Source organism: Panthera leo, chromosome C1 (assembly GCF_018350215.1).
Source record: "Panthera leo isolate Ple1 chromosome C1, P.leo_Ple1_pat1.1, whole genome shotgun sequence".
Classification (NCBI taxonomy): domain Eukaryota; kingdom Metazoa; phylum Chordata; class Mammalia; order Carnivora; family Felidae; genus Panthera; species Panthera leo.
The window spans coordinates 134,707,762-134,727,271 of NC_056686.1; the positions used below are offsets into that span (position 1 = coordinate 134,707,762).

At 38.4% G+C, this 19,510-nt stretch overlaps 2 pseudogenes; both read right to left on the reverse strand.

The window, feature by feature from the left end:
- Positions 1 to 6,970: 6,970 nt before the first annotated feature.
- LOC122226061 lies at positions 6,971 to 7,302 on the reverse strand (annotated as a pseudogene).
- A 4,823-nt stretch (positions 7,303 to 12,125) lies between these two features.
- Positions 12,126 to 12,845, reverse strand: LOC122225995 (annotated as a pseudogene).
- Positions 12,846 to 19,510: the final 6,665 nt, after the last annotated feature.

Sequence of the window (19,510 nt, forward strand, 5' to 3'; positions counted from 1 at the left end):
AAAGTCTTAAGGTTTATTACCAAAATTACTGTATCTTATCACTTTTTGCTTGCATAGGGAACATATAAAACTTTATTCCTCTGGAAAACGACTGCAAAGTATCTTTTCTTTTTTTTCTTTTTTTTTTTTTTGGTAAGGGCTTTGAGAGTCAGAGTCTAAGCTGTGTATCAGTGAGACAAATAGCTTTAAAATATTGATTTTCCTTTTTTTTCCTCCTGATATTTGTCCATCATTAGACTGTAGGAAGAGAAGTTTGGCCAAACACTTAATATTTCATAGTATTTTTTCTCTAAGTGGATGGTTGGAGATTTTTACAAATCCTTTCCTCTTTTAGATCAGAAACGTCTTTTACCAAGAGACATTTAACATAGACTTTTTAGGGCTTCCCTCCTCTACTAAAAAACGGGGGTATTTTCATCTTGAACGAGTGAGGGAGGCAAGGATGAAAAGGCTAACAGAGAGGCAGTCATCACCGCAGAAGTCACAGGAGCACGTCTTCGGCCCCTTCGGAGTTGGTCTTAGATAAAAGTGCCTAGAAGGCAGAACTTGCCTTCGTTCTTTCGTTCATCAGGGCATTCTCCCTTCCTCCTGTGGGCTCCAACTAAAGGCTATACATCTGCTTTATTGCTGCTTACATGCAGGGCTTTTGCTTTCATATCTGTTTTTATTTGCTGGATGCTAAACCATGCAAGCCAGGTATTCTGTCTTTCTATTTCTATCCCAGTGCCTATTTAGTGCTGAATAAATGGATGTAAGATGAAGACCAACTCACACGTGGATGATTGAATAATGACAATGCCTGCTGTTTGGGACCCTGAGAGTAAACGACAGGGATTTGCAGTAAGGTATCAATGTCAGCGTTGAGAGGCAGAGTGTGCTACTGAACACAGTGTAGGTGTGGACTCATTTATCTCACAAACCCTCCACTTGCTAGAAATGTGTTCTTTTCTGAGGTTCGAGGTTTGGGCCTTAGCTGTCCCACCTGTAACATGGACATAATATCACTCATGGCCTGTGTTGCTGTCAAGATTCAATGATAAAATGTTGTAACAGGCTTGGCCCTGATCTTCAGGCTACAGACTTTGTCTGTCTGTCTATCTATCTAATTTATTTCAATGTTTAAAAACATTTACTTGTGACAAAATACACATCACGTAAAATTTACCATCTTAACCAGTTTTAAGTATACAGTTCAGGAGCATTAAGTATATTCATGTTGTTGTGCAAGTGATCTGTGGATCTCTTTTCTTCTTGCAAAACTGAAACTCTGTACCCATTAAACTACAACTTCCTATTCTCCCCCACCCCCAGCCCTGGGAACTACCATTCTACTTTCTGTCTTTATGAATTTGACTAATCAAGGCACTTCGCATAACAGTATTTGTCGTCTTGTAAGCGGCCTATTTCACGTAGCAGAACGTCCTCTAGGTTCATCCATGTTGTAGCATCTGTCAAATTTCATTCCTTTTTAAGGTTGAACAGTATTCCATTGTACATTTGCTTACACACTCTCATTAACTGATCCTTGGGTTGCGCCCACCGTTTGGCCATTATGAAATAATGCTGCTGTATCATGGGTGTACCAATATCTCTTCGAGACTCTCCTTCCAGTTCTTTTGGGTATATACCCCAAAGTAGAATTGCTGGATTCTGTGGTAAATCTGTTTTTAACATTCTGAGGAACTGACACACTGTTTCGTGTAGTGGCCACACCATTTAATATCCCCACCCACAGGGCATGGGGGCTCCAATGTCTCCACGTCCTCACCAACGCTTGTTACTTTCTGTTTTGCAGCGCGTCTATCCTGATGGGTGTGAGGTAGTATCTCAACCAACTTTTAAACCTTCAGACAAATTCCCATGTTTTGCCTACTAACCCCCAGAAATAAAATATTGATTATAAAAACAAGTTCGGAATACCATGTAGGCAAAATTAGGGAATGTTGACCGCAGAGCAAGATGTTCCAATGCTTATTAGTTGGTTTGCCCTCAATTATCTAGATGTGAATCTATAATTGTTCTTACAACAGATTTTATGTTCACTGAATCTGTTTAGGGAAAAAGTGTGGTTAAGTGAATTCTGACCTGACTTGTTATAAAGAGTATAGAGAAAGCTCCTTCCTTTCCTTGAATGGTACTATTTTGATTCCTCATGTTTTGCTTATTGAAAAGGGCTTGTTATTCTTACTAAGTGATTTAAGATTTTTTAGACATCACTGTTATGTTTAGACCAATGAGACAAAAGCATGTGAAAGATTTACAACTTTACTGTTAGTTTTATGTGCCGGAGGGAAGGTGGCCATATAGATGCTACCTTAAAGAAGGAGTCTATTTTCTCCTATTGAATCAGACCTGGGGCTTGTTGGTCACTGCAGTGAGCCTGCTCGTGAGTAAATGTGGGTGCATTTTAGTGCACTGTAATGTGATTTTTAAACTTGTTCAAACAATGAATTCACTGCTGTCATCACATCTCTTCCGATTTTCAAATGCCAACTTGACACCGTCGTTCTCATTAATAATTAAAAAAAAGTTTTGCCCCTCAAGTTTCTATTATAAGGGATGTATTCTTGAAGTTATGGTTACATTAAAATTCTTACTACAAATGAAGCCAGCTAAAAATGTTTACCAACTTGAATTGAGCTCATCATGTTTTGTTTGCTGAATAGTGTTTTGTGATTTTACCAACATAAGAATGAGTCTCCAAACTATTTTTAAAAGTGGAGCTTTTACTCTAAAGAAGTGCTTGCCTCATTTTCTTCATGCTACTCCAAACAAGATGTTGTTTATTACTTTGAAACACTATATGTAAACCCCAGGAATATGTTAAATATGATTGAAGTCTTGGCTGTCTTTAACAAATTGAAGTTTCCAGAAATTTAGCTGTGTTTAAAAACCAAAGCCATGTTTTCAGGAAAGATTTCTATTTCCAAATATGTGGTTGCCCAAACCTTTTATATTTTCATGTCAAATTCAGCTGCCAAATAACACACACTGTACCTTAGCTATAATAGAAAAACACACATAGACGAGATTTTAAAAAGCACTGCAAGAACTATGATCATATTTCTCGAACTTCTGCTATTCCTATGCATATAAGTGTGTCTTCGAGTGAGCTCTATAAGGCGCCGGTCACTTATACTGGGGCAAAGTGACACGCACGACATGAGATTGGCACTGTGTAACAGCTGATCTGGGAAAATACAGGAATTTCTAGCCAGACCAAAATATGAGGTCAAGGAAGTCGCTTTTATAATAATAGTGGTTATCTGTTTAATGTGTGATCTGGCAGTGATATGATGTTGACCATAGGCAATTATGCATATTTCTAAACGGGTTGTATGCAAGCCCAGAGTAAGAGAAATCCCCCGGTTTGTGATAAAAGGGTATTTATTGCCCTTTTATTTCCTTCGTATGCTTTACTTAATCATTTATAAAAGACAAATTAATAGTGAGTACCGATTTCATTTTGTGTTTTATTCTGTAGTCATTCCTACACATTTGGGATATGTATTAATATGTGCTCTTAATAGTTTTGGCACAAGTTCAATGTCAACGAATGAGTGATGTACACATTTTACAGTCCTTCTTAAGGGATAATAATGTTGTTCAGTGACAGTGTGTCTTGATTTCTTCGGGGGCAGCGTACGCAGATATGAGTCATATGGGATAGAGACCTATTAGTTATTTTTTCTCAGCTTGTGCAATGAGGCAAAATTTTTGTTTCATTTTAGTGCAGTTTTTTTTAGAATGGTATTATCAGGATTCGTGTGTAGATTAATGCCTAAGAAACTGGTTGGTCGCTTGGGACTCTATTTTCCTTTATCCTTTCAATGTGACTGAAAAGTTATATTCTATATTTTCATATCAATGACAATGTGATGACACGGCAAAGGAGTTACATTGGCTTGTTGCACACATCAAATCTAATCTTCTTTGTGGAAAAATATGTTTATTTTGAGCAAGAAAAAAGAAATTTGAGTGTTTCAAGTATCAGGAAACCTATGTTGGAAAGGATAGTGATTGGCTGTTGTTTACCTACTCCATGGGCTGAACAAGGAGAAATGGGGTTGAATTTTAGTAAAACAGGTTTAAATTAGCCATGCGAAGCACTTACAGAAGACACCACGATACGATGGGTTGCAATTGCTGCCTTCTTTATTCCCAGGGACTCCGTCTGCCGTACTCACCAGGGCTCAGCATGGTATCTGGCACAGAAGAGGGGCTCAACCGATATTAAATGAATAAAGAGAAAGAATGGATTAGGGAAGATGCTCATAAAAGGCAGAGCATTTGTGCCCAATGTAAGGTATTAATTTTAAGGTTTAATAGTGTCATTATTTTAGGAACCTCTACAAAGAAATCAGAATTGTAAATATTGAAAAATCTCCCCAGAATTTTAAATTTGAACAATACACCATGTTTACCTACACAGTTTCCGATTTTCCCTTTAGAGTAGCACAGTATACTGGGGGCGTCTGGGTGGCTCATCAGTGAAGTGTCTGATTTCAGCTCAAGTCATGATCTCAATGTTTGGTTCATGAGTTCGAGCCCCTGGTCATGTCTCCCTCTGCCCCTTCCCCCGCTTACACTCTTCCTCTTTCTCTCTCTCTCTCTAAAATAAATAAACATTTTAAAAAGTAGCACAGTGTAAAGGATGTGGGGCTATTGGTTGGGAGTGGTGGGCTGGGAGACTTCTGGCCCCAGAACAGTTCAGTAGAGGTGGGGAGGCTGGGCTATTAGCTGTAATGTTGCCTTCAAGAAGCCCAAGACTGAATATGAGATGTTAGGGGGTATATGTTTTGTCCATTTATTTCTAAAGGCTTTTTCCAGAGTAATTTTCTTTTTTTTTTTTTTTTTGTGGGTGAGGGGGAATGTGGTCAGTTATATATTATATCAAGCTTCTAATGTCAAGCTGAACCTCAACAAAAGATTTTATTTGAAAGATGTGAAAAAAGAAAAGCTTCAAATAAGGAGCTAAGTGTAGCCACTAGACCTCGAGGAGTTCTGAAAGCTCAAAGAAGGTATCCCATCTGGGTGTGGACTGCTTGCTAGAAGACTGGCTGGCCAGTGCCAGACTATCAGCAGAGAAGACCAGACAGTACCACACAGTGACCAACCCTTGGGCTGGGTGTTTGGTGGTTCAGTCCACGAGGACTCCTATGCTAGATCTCTGGTGGAGATGACATCGGGGGCTGTTGTGGGTGGGCCTAATTCATAATAAACTGAAGGCACTCCAGAGTTTCCAAGTTTTACAGACCTGGGGAAATATTTAAGGCCTGATCACAAAATACTGGTTGCATATTAGAAGTACGGAGGCCAGGTTAATAACTAAGCAAAATGCAATATTGTGTCAGCTTCATTCATTTTCAAAAAGAGTATCATAAAAATGTCACTGTATTTGAAAACAGTTTTTAAGTTAAATCGCAAACATTCCTCTACGTGCTTGCTGATCACTTAGAAATCGTAGCTGGTTATAAGTTAGGCATGTTACCCAAGGCCTAAAATTTCAAAAACAAAATTGTAAAAATCCTTTCAAAAATTTTACAGCGAAATGATTCTATTTAATATGGGATATGGGTACATTTTAATCTGCTTGATATCATTGATCAGGTGCATAGGGTCTGCAGGGCATTTAAAGGGCCTCAAATCTGAGAGACTAGGTGGGAAAAAGTAAGAGGTTAGGTGTATTTTAAAAGGCACTACAAGAACATTACATAGATGCCTAGCTTTCTTTATAAAGTATTATTTCTTTATAAAGTCTTTTCTTTTTTATTGAAGTGTAATTGACATGCAATATCATATTAGTTTTATGTATACAACACAATGATTCAACTTTTGTATACACGGTGAACTGATCACTGCAATGTCTAGTCACATCTGTCACCATACAAGTTAACGCCACCGAATGTATTCCGCTTCTGTACGTTACCTCCCCATGACTTACTTATTTTATAACTAGAAGTTTATACCTCTTGATCCCCATTACCCATTCCCCCATCTACCTGCTCTCAGGCAACCACCACTCTGTTCTCTGGGCCAATGAGTCTGGATTTGGTTTTGTTTTGTTTGTTAGATTCCACGTAAATGAGTATTTGTCTTTCTCTGTTTGACTTATTTCACTTATTAAATGCCTTCAAGATCTACTATGTTGTTGCAAGTGGCGAGATTTCATTCCTATTTACAGCTAATTAGTATTCCATTGTAAATTTTTACTCTTCTTTATCCATTTATCCGTCAATGGACTTTTAGGTGATTTCCATATCTTGTCTATTGCAAATAATATTGCAGTGAACATAGGATGAATATATCTTTCCAAATTAGTGTCTTTGTTTTCTTCAGATAGATACCCAGTAATGGAATTGGTGAATCATATGGTAACTCTATTTTTAATTTTTTAAGGAACCTCTATATTGTTTTCCATGGTGGCCATACCAGCTTACATTCCCACCAATAGTGCACATGGATTCCCTTTTCTCTGCATCCTCAACAACACTTGTTATTTCTGTCTTTTTGATACTTGCCATTCTGATGGGTATAAAATGATATCTCATTGTGGCTTTTGATTTGCATTTCCCTGATGATTAGTGATATTGAACATCTAATTATGTGCTTCTTAGTCATCTGTATATCTTCACTAGAAAAATGTCTGTTAGATCATCTGCCCATTTTTTAATCAGATTTGTTGTTGTTGTTGTTGAGTTGTAGTTCTTTGCATATTCTGGATATCAACCCCTTATCAGATTGGCAAATATCTTCTCCAGTTTAGTAGGTTGCCTTCCACTTTGTTTGTGGCTTCCTTAGCTATGCAGAAGCCTTTTCTTTGTTTTTCTTTTTCTTTTTCTTTTCTTTTCTTTTCTTTTCTTTTCTTTTCTTTTCTTTTCTTTTCTTTCTTTTCTTTTCTTTTCTTTTTTCTTTTTTTTTTTTTTTTACAAGAGAACAAATCTATACCTTTATTTACTTTTCAGTAAGTTTAAATCCTTGAGGGGTACAGCATCACATGGATTCTGTGGCCAATGGTTTTAGCAGGAAGGTTGCTTTGGAATTTGGCAAATCATGCCACTGTTTCCGTGAGCATGAGTTACTTTTCCGCAGATTACTCTGGTTTTGTTCAGTTTGCCACCGGGAGTCACTGTGTTGTTCTTTGCTTTCTACACATAAGCACATTTCTTGGCCTAGGTGGAATTCAGTTTCATCTCAAGCATAAACACCTTCAGTTTTGAGAAGGGCTGTGTTCTCCCTCTGGTTCTAGAGAACCCACTTATAGCCAGCAAATATGGCCTTGGACGACAGCCTTCCAGACATATTTGTCATTTTAGGAGTCCTGTCAAAAAGAGTATCAGGAGAATCTTGGAGTCTATGGAGGCTACTTTTCCCACAGGCCTCTACAGGCTCCAAGATGGCAGAAAGAGCTATGCAGAAGCTTTTTAGTTTGATGTGATCCCATTTATTTTTGTTTTTGTTTCCCTTGCCTTTGGAGTCAGAGTCAAAAAACTATCACCACAACCAATATCAAGGAGGTTACTGCCTATGTTTTCTTCTAGGAATTTTATGTTTTCAGGTCTAACATTAACGTCTTTAATCCATTTTGTGTTTATTTTCATAAATGGTGCAAGGCAGTGGTCCAGTTTCATTCTTGCACAGGTAGTGGCATACCATTTTTTTTTTTTAGCACCATTTGTTGAAGAGACCATTCTTTATTCGTTGTACATTCCTGACCCCTTTGTCATAAATTAATTGACCATACATGCATATGCATGAGTTTATTTCTGGACTCTCTATTATATTCCAGAGATCTATGTGTCTATTTTTATGCCAATACATATTATTTCAATTACTGTGGCTTTATATTATAGTTTGAAATCACAAAGCCTGATACTTCTGGATTTGTTCTTCTCAAGATTGTCTTGGTTCTTCGGAGTCTTTTGAGGTTCCATATAAATTTTGTAATTATTTGTTTAAGTTCTGTGAATAATGCCATTAGAATTTGATAGAGATTGCATTGAATCTGTATTGCTTCAGGTAGTATGGATAATTTTACAATATTAATTCTTCCAATCCATGATCATGGAATATCCTTCCACTTATTTATGTCTTCTTCAATTTCTTTCACCAATGTCTTATAGTTGTACCTCAGGGTACAGGTCTTTCACCTCCTTGGTTAAATTTATTCCTAGGTATTTTGTTCCTTTTGATGCAGTTGTATATGGAATTGTATTCTTGATTTCTGTTGGTTATAGTTCAATATTAGTGTATGGAAGTGTAACAGATTTTTGTATATTAATTTTGTATCCTGCAGCTTTACCAAATTCATTTATTAGCTCTAACCATTTTTAGTGGAGTCTTTAGGGTTATCTAAATATAGTACCATGTCATCCACAACAAGTAACAAATACTTCTCCTTTCCAGTTTGGATGAATTTCTTTCTTTCTTTCTTTCTTTCTTTCTTTCTTTCTTTCTTTCTTTCTTTCTTTCTCTCTGCCTAATTGCTGTGGTAGGACTTCCAATACTATGTGGAGTAAAAGTGAGGATGGGATGCCTGGCTGGCTCAGTCAGTAGAGCGTGTGACTCTTGAGGGGTTGGGAGTTCAAGCCCCATGTTAGGTATCAAGATTACTTACAAATAAAATCTTTTTTTTTTTTTTTTTTTTTTTAAGTGAAGATACTGGGCATTGCTATTTTATTTCTGATCTCCAGATGTTGAACCATCCTTGCATCATTAGAATAAATCCCACTTTGATCATGGTGTATGATCTTTAAAAAAATTTTTTTTAATGTTTATTTTTGAGAGAGACAGAGCGTGAGCAGGGGAGGGGCAGAGAGAGAGGGAGACACAGAATCTGAAGCAGGCTCCAGGCTCCGAGCTGTCAGCACAGAGCCTGATGTGGAGCTTGCACTCATGAATCTTGAGATCATGACCTGAGATGAAGTTGGACGCTTAACCAACTGAGCATCCAGGCGCCCCATGGTGTATGATCTTTTTTTTTTTTTTTTTTTTTTTTTGGAGGCCCCACTGGGACGGTGTATGATCTTTTTAATGTGTTCTTGGATTCCATTTGCTAACATTTTGTTGAAGATTTTTGTATATATTTTTAATATCCCAGTACAAGGATCTTGGCCTATAATTTTCTTTTTTTGTATGATGTCTTTGTCTGGTTTTGGTGTCAGTATAATGCTGGCTTCAGAGAAAGTGTTTGGAAGGCATTCCCTCCTCTTCAATTTTGTGGAGAAGTTTGAAAAAGATAAGTATTAAATCTTCTTGAGTGTTTGGTAGAATTCACCAGAAAGCCATCTGATCCTGGACTTTTGTATGTTGGGAGGTTTCTGATTACTCATTCAATCTCTTTATTTGATCTATTCAGAATCTATTTTTTCATGAGTCAGTCTTGGAAGATTGTATATTTCCAGGTATTTACTCATGTCTTCTAGGTTGTCCAGTTTGTGGGCATAGAATTGTTTATCATAGACTCATAATCCTTTGTGTGTCTGTGGTACCATTTGTTGTTTCACTTGTCTTATTTCTGATTTTATTTAATTGAGCCTTCTCATTTTCTTGGTGAGTCTAGCTAAACGTTTGTTAATTTTGTCTATCTTTTCAAAGAAACAGCTCTTAGTTTTGTTGACCTTTTCTATTTGTTTTTTTAGTCTCTATTTCATTTATTTCTGCTCTGATTTTTATTATTTTCCTTCTACTAACTGTGAGTTTTGTTTGTTCTTTTTATAGTTCCTTTGGTTGTAAAGTTACATTGTTTATTTGAGATTTTTCTTATTTCTTGACTTAGGCTTGTACTGGTATGAACTTCCCTTTTATATCCTCCTTTGTTACATCCTTAGGTTTTGGTATGCCATATTTCTGCTTTCATTTGTCTCTAGATATTTTTTGATTTCTCTTTGATTTCTTTGATGACCTGTTGGTTGTTCAGTAGCATGCTGTTTCGTTTTCACATTTTTGTAGCTTTTCCAGTTTTTCTAGTTTTATACCATTGTGGTTGGAAAATATACTTGATATGACTTCATTCTTCTTGAGATTTGTTTTGTGGCCTAATGTGATCTATACTGGAGAATGTTCCATCTGCTCTTCAGAGAGATTTGTATTCTTCTGTTTTCAGATAGAATGTTCTGTGTATGTCTATTAATAAAGTCCATCTAGTCTAATGTGTCATTTAAGGCTGATGTTTTCTTATTGATTTTCTGTCTGGGTGATCTATCCAATTGATATAAGTGGGGTGTTAAACTCCCCCACTCTTATTGTGTTGCTGTCAATTTCTCCCTTTAGGTCCATTAATCTTTGCTTTATATATTTTATTGCCTCTATGTTGGGTATGTGTATATTTATAAATGTTAAGCATTCTTGCTGGATTGACTCCTTTATCATTATGCAATGTCTTTCTTTATATTTTATTTTAGTTTTTGTTTTTAAAACCTTTTCATTTGATATAAATGTAGCTACATCAACTTTTTAAAAATTTCAATTTGTTTGCCTATCTTTTTCCATCCCTTCACTTTCAGTCTGTGTGTATACTTCTGAAGTGAGTCCCTTGTAGGCAACATAGAGAGGCATCTTGTTTTTTATCCATTTAGCCACAGTGCATGTCTTTTGATTGGAGAATTTAATCTGTTTACATTTAAAGTAATTATTGATAGGTATAACTTGTTGCCGTTTTGTTAATTGTGCTCGGGCCATTTTTGTAGTTCTTCTCCATTCCTTTTCTCTTCTCTTTCTCTTTTCCATTGTGGTTTGATGGCTTTCTTTAGTATTATGTTTTGTCTTCCAGCTTGCTGATTAGTTCTGCTTTATTCAGTCTACTTTTGAACCTGTAGTATATTTTTTAGTTCAATTATTATGTTCTTCAGCTCTGTGACTTCTGTTTGGTACTTTTTAATATTTTATATCTACTTGTTGAAGTTCTGTGTTCATCTGTTCTTCTCCCAAGTTTGGCGAGCATCTTTATGACCATTACTTGAACTTTATCAGGTAGATTACTTATCTTCACTTCACTAAGGTCTTTTTCTGAGGCTTTGTCTTGATCTGTCTTTTGGAATGCATTCCTCTGTCTCTTCACTTTGACTGATTCTCTGTGCTTGTTTCTATAAGGTGGAACAGTTACCTCTCCCAATCTTGAAGGAGTGGCCTTGTGTAGAAGGTGAGCCACTGGGCCCAGAAATGCAATTCCCTCTGGCCACCAGAGCCAGGGCTCAAGCTGCATTCCCTGTGTAAGTTGCACATGGCTGCTGATGGTTATGGCTGGGCCAGGGCTGTAGCATTGGGTATGTGGGGTGCCTGGCTGGCTGGCTGCCTGTGGTATGGCTGTGGTGTGTGCGGGGGGAGGGTGTGCTCATGCATACCAGCAGGTTAGAGGGAGATTGCCAAAGTGGCACCTGCCAGTGCTGACATTAACAAGGTAGAATGAGATCCAAGAGTGGTGCCTGCCAGAACTTCCATCCCCAGAGACAGTTCCATTGGTTTTCTAGCTCTCCAGCACTTGCTTTAAGATTGGTAAGTAGATCTCCTTCATATGTGATATAGGTGCTTTTCTAACTGCTGCTCTTGTGCTAGGTCCTGGGGTGAGAGAGTTTGCAGGTGTGAGTCCTTTAAGGGCAGGTTCTCTGTTTCCTATGGTTCTCTTGGGCATAATCCCCATTGGTTTTAGATTTGGGGGGCTCATCTTTCTGATGCAGGACCCAAGAGTTGGGATGCCTGATGTGGAGACATGAATCTCTTGGTCCTCAAGGAAAAGTTTCATGTTGTTGAGGTCCCTGCTGATTGTGGGTTGCTGGGCCTGAGGTGGGATTTTAGCAGGAGCACATCTCTGCCTCTTCTACCTATCTTGATGTGGCTCTTTTATCTTTTGTTGTGGAGGCATTGTTCATCGAGTTTTCAGAACTTCTTCAGAGAAAATTATTCAATATGTAGCTGTAGGTTTGTTATGTCTATGGGAGAAGATGACTTCAGGATCTTCCTAGGTTGCCATCTTGAACCTGAGTTCTCTTTATGAGTCCTTTTCTTTCTTTCTTCCTTCGTTTCTTTCTTTCTTTCTTTCTTTCTTTCTTTCTTTCTTTCTTTCCCTTTCCTTTCTTTCTTTCTTTCTTTCTTTCCTTCTTTTCTTCCCTTTTTCTTTCTTAGCATCCTCATTTTTCCAAGGAGTTTATTTGGGCAAACTTGGGGACAGGGAGGCTCTGCATCTGCAAGAAAGTTTTGGGCCTCTTGGTGGTTAAGCATGGCTTGTGCTGCTGATGTAGGACCTGGTGAGGCAGTGGGAATTTGATCGTGAAGTCATGCAACTGCTTGACTGCCACTCAGCGGCACTTGCTGGCTACAATCTCCTACACCTTCATGATCTTGGATTGAATGTGCCCAGGCACTTGTGCTGGGTGCCCATGTCTCAGTAGCACTGGGTGACAACACCTGCAGTGGGGAGGTTCCAGGACTTCCAGTACATGTTGTAGGTGCTGCTGCAGGAGTCCTAGCACAGCTAGATGCTGCAGTTCTTCACCTTCCAGGGAGGTTTCTCAAACACCTGTCCACAGTAGACCACTTCCTCTGAAGACTTACTCATCTTCTTTAGCTAAGAGACAAAAGCAGAAGCAGAACTTGGTGATAATAGGATTAGGTAGAAAGGTTCACATGCAATAGAGGGGCAGAGTGCAGCATTTGGAGGTGGGCAGGCAGCGCAAGGCACTCTCACAGTGTGCCCAAGGCCTTCGTGGTGCACTCTCCACACTTGCCACCATTCAAGAAAGGGATCCCTTTACTTTCAGTGAAATATTTTCTGGTAAGCAGACAGGCAACTTGGAAAGCAATGGATCCAATCCTTAAGTACCCAATATGTGGTAGCCAACCTGAATGAGGAAAAGGTAAGAATTTGACCTTGTATGAATAATACTGTGCAGTGCATCTTGTGATATATGCTTTTATGTTAAAATGCTTAAAATTGGTTTAATCTGTACAGTCAGGAGATGTGCTCTTTGTTTTCCAGTTGACTACATGCCTTTGGTATAACTTGCAAGTTAGGGAAAGAAGATGACAATTCTAGTTTCAGTTAGAGGGGTTGTAAATGAATGTAGAACTCTCTCTGGGGCAGAGTTATTTCTTAGTATGCTCTGAACTTTGACAATGTAAAATGACTATTATTTTGATTTTTTACTCCTTACATAACCATACTGTTTGCACATCAACAGATAAGAGTACATGGGTGCTTCCATTTCAGGCCAGTCCTAACTATGTTTTTAACATTCTAGAAGGGCTGTATTTGTAATTTGGTGAGTCCTTCAGTGCAAGCCATAAAATGTTATTGATACAGTTGTCTAGTGTTTAGACACTAATTTAAAGGTAATTTAAATTTGTAATTTAAAGGTCCATTTTATCAACATGCATACATATTATTTTTATTTTTTAAAGTTGATTTATTTATTTTGAGAGAGTGTGGGGGGGAGGGGCAGAAAGAGAGAGGGAAAGAAAGAAAATCCCACACAGGCAGCCACAGGGCTCAAACTCACAAACTGTGACATCAGAACCTGAGCTGAAATTAAGAGTCGAATGCTTAACTGACTGAGCCGCCCAGGCACCCCCAAGATGGGCACATTTTAGAGGTAATACTTCCATAGTGTTTTTAGCTTTCATAACTTACTCTTTTTAATCTTTCACAGCATATTATGATGTATTTGTTGCATATTAGTTTCATTCTTGATAGATGAGACAACCAAAGTCATGGACTACTGAAATGAATCGCAAGGCCACAGTCTTTAGTTAATCCCAAGGAAGGGCTGCTCTCCAGATTCCCAGGTGAATCCTTCCACAGCCTTTCGGAAAAAGAGGTAGGATGTAGAGTTTTAGTTATTCGTTCCCCAGCTCAATGCTTTTTTCTTGAGTTGTGTAAATTAAGAGCATCTTCAGGTAGAGGGTAACCGACAAGCTTTGTTAGGAAGGGGCACCGTACGTCTTGTCCAGCTATGCTTCCTGGGCACGTCACCATAATAATTACTAATAGACACTGGTCAACTCAATGACTGAGTGAATAAAGGAGTGGGAGTAACGGCTCCTAACAGGAGTTTGCCAGTGGCAACTGGAGCTCTCTGCAAAGCCCAGGAATGGTGGGCCTGTCTGTATCTGACCAATGAACTGACACAACCTGTGAGCACACCACTGTCGAACTGGCTCTCTAGGCCTGGCTTTGCTCTGCCCACTTCACTCATTCTCCTCAGGCCAACTTGAGACTGAGTCTCATGCAGAGACTACCAGCTTCGATCTGTTCTTCGTCAGAAGAGGTTAGGAGATGTGCCTTGTGTTCAGATGGAGCGAGCGAGCGGAAGGGGACTAAATACCTCCAGTGGACACGGGTTGGGTGTCCTAGCAAAGATGTTATGGGAATTAGCATTAGTGTTGAATTTATGCAGGACTTTCACACCCTCACATTCGGCATGCTATCCCCAAAGAACTGCCATGACTAAATGCTGCGACCTGGCACTAACAAATGGTGCATTAAATAACCGTATGCAGCGCATTGCTCTGCAGGCTGGCAGCATACTGTCGAGGTGACGCTTCCTTGTTCTGTGCTATGCCTTCTCGAGGAGGGCCACAGGGACAAATTTCTCTATGGTCTCAGAACCAGGAATAATTGCGTCCTGCCGAGCAAATGGCATATTCTTTGTGTTAGGGACATTCCGATCCATGCAGTGAATCATATTTCCCTCTTCATGTGGCCTGTCTGAAAGCTCCAGTTCAAATTTATAGATACTGCTGGCAAGTACGTAAGACTTCCTTGCAATAATTTTGTCTTTTAATTTCATTGTAGTTTCCCTTAGACTCATTTTATTCGTCAATTTTAAATTTAGTTTATCTTATTATCACATGTGTTTTGTGTTGTTTTTGTTTGTTTGATAAATCATCTTAAATCCTTTTGGGAAAAAAATAAAAAGAAATACCAGTATATTCATGCAACACTTTTACTTTACATTTAAAAAAAATGTTTATTTTGAGAGGAGAGTAGGGGCAGAGAGAGGGGGACAGAGGATCTGGGCTTGGGGCGGGGGGGGGGGGGGGGGGGAGGTGCTCTGCACTGACAGCAGAGAGCCCAAAGCAAGGCTTGAATTCAGGAGCCGTTAGATCACCCCTGGGCCAAAGTCAGCCGCTTAACCAACTGAGCCACCCAGGCATCCTTCAACACCTTTACTTTAGTTTTTTTTTTTAATTCCCCAGGCCTTCATTTTATACCTTTTCTTCTGTAATCTATTGAGAAGATGAAAATTCGCCACTGTCTAGTGGTATAATCCTTTCTGGGTTAGTTGTGGGGTTTTTTTTGTTTGTTTTGTTTTTTAAAAGGAATTTGACCATTATATTAAAAGTAAGGTGTTGATAGCTGAGCCCTACAGCTGCTACTTTCTAGCCATGTGAATTTAACTAAATTACTTAATCTTTCTTACTTATAAGAAGAGTAACACTATTTTTTTTTTTTTTTGTGAAGGTTGTGAGGATTATATGAAATACTGTATGTACAATACATAGTACTGTATTTGACACATAGTAGGCTTTTTGTTTAAAGTCTTCAAGTGGAGGAGTGCCTGGATGGCTCAGTTGGTTAAGTGTGACTCTTGATTTCGGCTCAGGTCATGACCTTCCCGTTTCGTGAATTTGAGCCCAGGTCTGGTCCGGGTCCATGCTGACAATGCGGATCCTGTTTGGAATTCTTTCTCCTCCCCCTCTCTCTGCCTCTCTCTCTGCCCCTCCCCCATGTGCATCCATGCACGTGCTCTCTCTCTCAAAATAAATATATAAACTTAAAAAAAGATTAAGAAAAATAAAAGTAAAAGTCTTTTAAGTGGAAAATGCACTGGACTTGCAGTAAAGTCTCTGTTTTTCTGCTCATTAGCTTATGAACTTGGGCAAATCATTTTACTTCTTTAGGCCATATTTTTCTTCTATATAGTTTCATGGCACGACCTACAGTGTCCTTAGGATTCTAGCTTTGCTATTCTTGGATACTTAGGCTTGTCCTGAGTAAGATGTGAGAGTGGGTCCTCACTCTGTTTACACTAGGAATAGCGTGAATCTATTCACCTGGGCATAGAGAGGTCTAGGGGAAGAGGATCCAGATCTGAAGCAGGGAAATGAAAAGGCCCATTGTGTTGGCCATGATGTTCTTCACTGATGTTGATTATGGTAATTTGCAAAGGTAGTAGCGTCTTCTGGAATACCCTGAATTGCTAGTGATTATAGTCCTGAATTCAAGTGGATTTCAAAAGACTTGCCATTATGGATGCTGTTCTCTGTAGTGAATGGTTTATAACAGGCTGCTTGGTAAATACTTGGAGTGGTAGCTGTGGGACAAAGGGAGCTGCTGCTGCTGGTCAATGACCTTGTTCACCATTGACCACATTTGGTTCAGTCGTGGAGTCAATCAGAACAAGTGTCTGTGTCTAAGACATGGTTTCTATTCAGGAACTATTGGGCAATAGGAGACCCCCAAAACAGGAGGAAGCTCACTTATCAAGAAGATAAATAAGGGTTTATAATGGATGATGCAGATGAAGAATCTACACTGAAATTCACACTCGTAGCAATTCATCAACATGCAGGGGTAGCTTTGTGGTTAAGGGCACAGCCTTTTTTAGTGTGTGGTTTCAGCCAAGTTATTTAATCTCTCAAAGCCTCAGTTTCCTCATATCTTAGAGGGATAGTGACACCTCATATAGTTGTTCCAAGGAGATAATGTAAATGCTGAGATATGTTAGTTATTATATTATTATTAAAACTATTATTATTAAAACTATTAGTGTTATTATAAACTGCAAATTCACAGTGGGCTTTAAGGTTCTGCCCTAATCTAATAAACTGTACAGACTATAAGAATGAATGTTAACAACAAACCATTAGATGATCAAATGATTGAAGAAGAGTACATAGCAGAGAAAAAAAATTCTAATAAATTTTTGAGTCAGTGCATCATGCCCATTAACTTTCTTCTTACCATTTATTCCTGGGAACTCACTTTCAAAAGGTAGCCATCTACCTTTGCTTTTGATTGATTTCATTCTTTTTACATGGAGGTGGGATTATAAATTAAAGACACTAGTTTCTATTAACTTCCTTTATTACTCTGTAATTCCTTTTGCCTACTTATTGTGAAGTTTCTGTCTCCTGCCTTTCTGTGGGATGAATATAAATTTGCTCACCCTATTCAAAGAGAAAGCATTATGACCCTGAATCCTAAAAAGTCTTTATTTTATCATATAATTTTTTTAAAGATGATTAAAAAGAAATGGGTACCTGGGTCACTAAGTCAGTTAAGTATCCAACTCTTGATTTCAGCCCAGGTCATGATCCCAGGGTTGTGGGATTGAGCATCTCATTGGGCTCTGCACTAAGTGTGGAGCCTGCTTGGGATTCTCTCTCTCTCTCTCTCTCTCTCTCTCTCTCTCTCTCTCTCTCTCTCCCCTTCTTCCCTGCTCTCTCTCTGTGTCTGAAAAAATAATAAAGTAAATAAATAAGTAATGGTAAAAAGTTAACCAGAGTAAAATGTAAAACAAACAAACAAACAAAAAACCCAGGAGAAAGTGAGTGTTAAGATATTGTGAAATTATTGTTACAAAAACAGAGAAACCACTAAAAATTAGTCTGGTTTAGGTTCGAGTATTTTTGTCTGAATGGACTTCAGCTGTTGCTTGGTCCACTGAAATTCATTGAATTCAGTTAAAATTTGAGATTTCAAATGGTAACAATGTGTAGTAACAGAACACAGCACCTGGGAGTGGTGGTTTTCTTGTGTTTCACTCTTTGAATCTTTCAGAAGAGAAGTGAAATTCTATAATCCAAATTTCATTGATTTATTTAGTTTTGACATGCATTTTCATGTGCAGTTTCTCTTATATCATGTCATATGTAAGTCCATTTGGATTTGAAAACTTTATAGATAATCTTGCAGTCAGTATATTCATAGAAAAGAAATTAAGACTAAAATCCAAGATCTTGGCTGCCTAACACCTAAAAATAAGGATATCCTTAATTCAGTTTTTAAAAGATGTTCTGTAATCATTCGTTTATTATTGAATTAATGCACTAGTTTTTTTTTCAAGCAGTTTTACTACATTATTTTATTTAAACATTTTTTTAACTGTGGTAAAAAAATAACATGAGATTTGCCCTCTTAACCATTTTGAGTTAACTGCAGTTCTGCAGTGGTAAGTAGATTCACATTGTTATGCAATAGAACTCCAGAACTTTCTCATCTTGCAAAACTGAAACTCTACACTCATTAAACAAGAACTCCCCATTTTCTCCTCCCCCAAGCTCCTGCTCCATTCAGTTTCTAGGTGAAGTATGTATATGTTTTGTGATTACAGTTTGATGAGGCCAGAGGTCATTCAGGTGGATTGCAAACTGTAGGGCACTGTGCTCTTACTTGAAAGTAGGAAACAAAGGTTCATAGTTAGCATTTTTATTAGTTGAACTATAGGATACTACTTAATGGCACATATGAAGTACTTGAAAAGCAGGCATCACACATAATTTTTTTAAAGTTTATTTTTGAGAGAGAGAGAGGCAGAGAGAGAGGAAGAGAGGAAGAGAGAGAGAATCCTAAGCAGGTTCTGCACTGGCACGTTGTTCAGTGCAGAGCCCAATGTGGGGCTAGGTCTCATAACCCTGAGATCATGACCTGAGCTGAAATCAAGAGTTGGACGCTTAACCAGTGGAGTCCCATCACTCATCCAGGCGCCCCATCACTCATGATTTTGAGTAGTAAAGTTGAAAATCAGAATCAAAACCAAAACTGGAATAAGGCAGAAAACCTCGATAATGAAGGAGGGTAACTTTTGAAATATAAAAATAATTGAGAAGTTGCGAAATTATTTTCTGTTGAGATTTTTAGAAAGGCAAATATTCATTTGAATATTGTGGTTTTGTGGAGGTACTATCAGCATGCGAAGGGATATGTTAATAGGTCCTGAGCTAGCCCCCTTTCCTGGACTTTTCAAAGCTATGCTTAAGGAGTCTGATGTGGCCACAGTATAAGGCAAAATCTAGAAGGAGGAAATGTTGGAATGTGGGTAGTGATATCTTAGAGCTCTAATTTGCTTGACTGAAAGCAATTTTTAAATACTCAAAGTCCGGGCTGGGAAGCGAATATGATGGAAGAGGTTTAAGTGCCAGAGAGAGTGAGGCCCCAACACCCTGGTGCAATTCTCCATAGTGATGAGATGTCATCTTATTGGCTACCTACTAGCATCGTCTTCATAGCCTCCATGCTCTAAAATGATGGGCAAAATATGGGAAGTTAATGATATTGATGATGATGATGATAATGATGGTGATGATGGCATTGGTGTGATCCTGAGAATAGCGGTCACCGAAACTCATGGATGCTCTATTCTTACCTAAGGTATCTTGCCTGATACGTCCCAGATTTTGGGAACTCAATGTTTGATGACGCTCCTTAAGCCTCTCCAGGATTAAATTTATAGATCTCATGACTCACAGTTGTTTAAAACTTGGTTCTAGTGTGTTTCAGGTACATTTTACA